The sequence below is a fragment of the Zingiber officinale genome, chromosome 1B, assembly GCF_018446385.1.
Source record: "Zingiber officinale cultivar Zhangliang chromosome 1B, Zo_v1.1, whole genome shotgun sequence".
Lineage (NCBI taxonomy): Eukaryota > Viridiplantae > Streptophyta > Magnoliopsida > Zingiberales > Zingiberaceae > Zingiber > Zingiber officinale.
The window spans coordinates 91,888,285-91,893,513 of NC_055986.1; the positions used below are offsets into that span (position 1 = coordinate 91,888,285).

At 33.7% G+C, this 5,229-nt stretch overlaps 1 pseudogene; it reads right to left on the minus strand.

The window, feature by feature from the left end:
- Positions 1-291: 291 nt before the first annotated feature.
- On the minus strand, positions 292-4,596 carry LOC122040037 (annotated as a pseudogene).
- Between the last annotated feature and the right edge of the window lie 633 nt (positions 4,597-5,229).

The following is a 5,229-nucleotide window of genomic DNA, read 5'->3' on the forward strand; positions in this document are numbered from 1 at the left end:
TACCAATTGAAGAAAATTATACCAATTAAAGAAAAACATGCTCAAAATATATTAATCATCCACATACATATTGAAGAAAATTAATTACGTTGTTATCCAAAACAAAATATTATAATACTCAAACAAATATACTAATTAACAAAGTATGCATCATCTTCATCCACATTTGTCTTAATATTTCTCTACCTTAAACTTAAATCTTTGCACACAAAATATAAAATCATTTGTCATCTATCATTATTGATCAAAACATTTGATCTGCATCCACTATCAGTACTTGTACTAAAAAATCTAGCTAATAGCATCATCTTCTTCCGCTTCTATGTCCAACATTTGATCTTCATCCACATGATCACCATCCATATTAGGATCCTGTATATAAAATTTAAAATATTAAGACCTCACCAATCATCATAAATAATAATTGAAAAAACATAGCTACTAGAGATTTATAAATGTTGAATAAATTATTAGATAAATGTTGACTCATGGTGATGACATGACTCATGGTGATGACATGACTCATGTTGAATGACATAATTGGATTCATACTGATAACTGATAAAAATACACAGAAACTAAAATGCATAAAAGCAACAATCTGATATCACAGGGGTGAGTGAGCACGGAAGTAAAATGCATAAAAGCAACAATCTGATATCACAGGGTAACTGAGAAAAATAATGATGACATGACTCATGTTGAGTGAGCACAGAAGTGTTGTCAATAAGAAAAAATAGGTGTGATATCATATCATAAAAGCAATATTCTTTTGGCATCGAGTTATAGATTAGGTCCATTTGAGTTCTTGATACCATCATCTGCATTGGATAGGGGTCAGGCATTGGAGGTAGTAGCGAAGTGAATAGCATACAGACAAATCGGATAAGAAACAACAGATTGGTGCTTGCCATCATCAGGGAGGAAAAAAAATCAATCCTAGAGGGAAGTAGTGGTTAATGGAGTCTGGAATCAAATAGCAAAATAGAGAATATTAAACTACAATTGCAGACCTTAGATTAGCTTACTACCACAAAAGATTATATTCCTCAAACTCGAGCTGGCCATTGTTAAGTTACTAAAGTCTCTGGGTGCATCAATGTCTTTGGCAAAGCATTAGACATTCGCACACCACAAAGCCTTGCTCAAGTCTAAGAAAAGGCATTTAATTATAGAAAATATTAAAAAAAACATATGTATAGCACAAAAAAGGAATATTGTAGAATTACAAAGAAAACATTAGGTGCATAATGAGAACTGATATTATCTAACCCACTACAGATGTTAGTTTGGTGCATATTCAATGCTTGTAATGTGACACTCATAGCATGACCAACCAAATCTGTGTATATATTACTGGTTATAATTTGCATGTCTCCTTGCATTGCTTCTTCTAGGCCTGTGCTACTGTAAGTGAGTCTTTAAACCAATTCAGAGCCTAAAATGATACCTAAGGTCAGAGGTAGAATATCACACACATACTAGGGCATCCATAATATGGTCCGGTGATGATGCCTTGCATCATGAAGATTCAGACTCAAATCCTAGTATGTCAATGAGTTCTTAGCCCAAACCTAAATTTCTATTTGCCAAACCCTGAGCAGGTGTCTTTGTTTGATTGCACACATTAATTACCATCCATGAATAGGTGACTCCTAGAGGAAAAGATGTGTCAGTATAGGTTAATACCCACAACTGAATTTGACTATTTACATTTGAAATTTATCACGTGATTATGTATAAAAACAGCCTAAAATCAGTACAAACTAATTATCGCAAATGTAGGGGTGGTAAAAGATGTAACGTTTTGCAAAATAGATCCAGCTATCTGTTCCAATTTTCAAACACAGTGAAAGTCGAGACCCCAAGTTAGTCAGGTATACCAAGGACAAGATATGAAAATCTAACTAATAACTAAATTTGGAGTCTATTGAAGGATGCAATAAGTCAAGAGGTTACATGCAATAAGTCAAGTTAGACAGGTATACCAAGGATGCAATAAGTCTATTGAAAAAGGGAATTACCACAAGTTATGCCTTGAGTGCATAAATATTTGAACAAATTCCAAAAATATTTATTTAATATGAACTTCATTTTTACCTTGGGATTATTTGGAGCATGAGTAGATGTGGATGAATGTAGACCACTATTAGCATCACATGGAGATAACAAAGCTGCCAAAGACTCCATGTCTACTCTTGAGTCATTTTGATTTAACATGGTCCTTAGAAGAAGTTGAAATTTTTGCTCCATTGCCGCCATCTCTTTACTATGTTTCACCTCCATCTCTTCATGTTTTGCTTCTATCTCGTGCACCTTATCAGTTAAATGTTTGACTTCATTAGCATGCCTTTTCTCAATTTCTGCTATTTCTTCATTTCTTTTTAAGAGTGTAGGTGTTGTAGTTCTTCCATAGCATCACACTCTCCCTGGCTTCTCTTTGCCAAATACAGTCTTAAAAGCCTCAGTAGAAGGTGCACCAGAATTTTCGATCAAGTCTTGAAGTTTTGTCTAGCAATTGTATAAGTAATGTTAATTGTGATAATGAATAATTACATTTAACATGTAAAGCGTAGAGAAACACTTACAATTGCATTATTTGTTTCTTGATCTAGTTGTTTTCCTTTCTTACTCTGTCGAGTTTCAATGAACATTTCAGCTTGAGTTGGAGACTCTTTATCCTCCTTGCTTGCACTCTGCATGAAGAAAACAATGATTTAAGCACTAAATTTAGGCCAATTTAAATGTATGCTTATAACAAATAGAATAGAATACCAATCTCTCCTTTATACAAGCAAAACTTATAGGCCCTGCACGGTGTCTCCATTTTTGCTGAGCAATATTTTTAGCATTTTGATCACTTATTTCCTAAATTCATCAATGAAAAATGAATTTTATCAAACATGAAAAATATAATATAAAATATTACTTAATTATAAAAATATGTATCTTACTTGAATGGTTTCAAGTCTCCAATAATCCATCAACACTCTAAAGTGTGCTTCTGGTATGTCTTGAGGACGATTTTTCAGCCGCTCGCGCATGGTTGTATACTCGGTGAAATGATTTTTCTTAATCCAACATTTATATCGCCTCCAAGCATCATTTATAATACCATACACAACCTTCTCCCCTTTTTCTGGAATGATATATTTTTGCTGCCAAGAAAAGCAATGCAGTTATAAAGATCTAATTTATAAAAATACTAAAACACACATGTAGTAGAAACACAAAAGTAAAAAAGTTGATACATTGATATAATTCCATATGTGTTGTTTGTTTGGTATAGCTTTCCAATTTGTGTAAGTAAGAGGACACAAATATGCACTTCTTGCTATTGTTCCCAAGAAACCACTAAGTTGAGAAACTGTCTTCTGGTCTGGTCCAACGGGTTCTCCTTCTTTATTCAAGATGATTTATTGTCTATCATTTATTGATCGTTCATGAACTTTTTTACACAATGTCTTTCCCCATTTTCTCTTCGATGTTGCCCCTAATTAACATTACGAATAAACAAGAAATTTCATATTTTCATAATGTCTAAAATAAGCAAAGACACTTAAAACACAAATGAGTTAAAATCAAAAGTTGATATCCCCTTAAACTAGAAAAAATGTTACCTTCGGTTGTATTATCATTAGTATCCTCATCTTCTTCATTTTCAAAGTTGATATCCCCTTCAACTTCTTGTTCTATGTCATTTTCTTCACTCTCTTCATCTTCTAATTCCTCTTCTTCAAGTTGATCCCTATGGTTATTAATATATTTTTCAAGTGATATAGCAGGACACTTTGAAGTAGCCTTTGGCTTCTTAGAGGCTGGTTGTTCTTCCGTAGATCCTTGACCATGATCTCCTATTGTATTTCTCAGTTGTCTCTTCAAATTATTTGGACAAAATCTGTCATTTTGGTCATCAATCTTCTTAGATGATTCAGGTTGGACTAAAAATGCATGGTTATCAAGGTCTTTTTGACTTGGAATGTAAGTAGATCCTCCAACTTCGACTTCACTTCCAGTGGCTAAGGATTGCCTCATCTGGTCTTGCTTTTTGTGGTGTGTTTGAGTAGATCTTCCTACTTGGACTGCACTTCCAATGGCTAATAGCTTCTTCCTCTGTTCTTGCTTTCCATGTTGCATCAAAGTAGATCTTACTTCTAACTTTTCTTGCTGCATTCTAACTTCTTGAACAGCTCTTGTAGTGCTTAATGGTTGCTTGCTTTGGTCTTTCTTTTGATGTTGTATTTGAGTATTTCTAGCTTCTTGGACTACACTTGCAACAGTAGAATTTTTCCTTGGCTCTTGATTTGAAGTAGATTCTTTGTTTTTCTTCATATTTTTGGCACCTTCTTGAATTGCACTTGTAGTGGTCAATGGCTGCTTCCTTTGGTCTTTCTTTTGATGTTGTATTTGAGTATTTCTAGCTTCTTGGACTGCACTTCCAGCCGTAGAATTTTTCCTTGGCTCTTGCTTTGAAGTAGATTCTTTGTTTTTCTTCATATTCTTGGCACCTTCTACTTTTACTTTATACAGTTTGAGCAATTCAGCACTGGACTTAACTTGAAATTGATGAGGTTCACTATCAATTCTCCTGTTCATTTTTCTAAAAAAGGAAAAAAAAAACAAAAGCACATAAAATGATTAAAACAATAACATAACAAGTGAGACAATGTATGAAAATTTAAGAACAAAAGCACTGGAATTAAGAACAAATTTCTGTAAACAAAGAGACTGGTGATTCTATAAGATAAATAATATACTGAAGGATCAAATTGTCTCTAGAGAACTTAGGGAAATGAGACTGAGGAAAACAACTAGTGAGCCAACCAAGAAAGCATCTCTATACTAGTGAGCCAACCAACAAATTACAAATGTTGTAAGTCCATCATAAGAGCTATTTTTGTAAAGTTGCTTTTCTTATGGTAGAAGAATGTTGAAGTTTCTCAAGTCAAGAAGTAGCGAAATTGTCAGGACACTAACGTCTTTTATAGCAAAAAATAAACCACTAAGAACATGACCTTTGTTTTTAGGATGGGAGCTTGCTAGAGAGGTGAAACTACTCAATCATCTGGCCAATCAAAATGCAATCTGGAAAAAAAATCTTGGTTTGTAAAAAATAAACACACTCACCTGCTTCAATAATGTCACGAGGTCACCACCAACACAATACTCTAGAACCAGCCAAGTTGAATAGTAGATATTAGAAATTTAGAACAAATAAAGTAAAGAAGC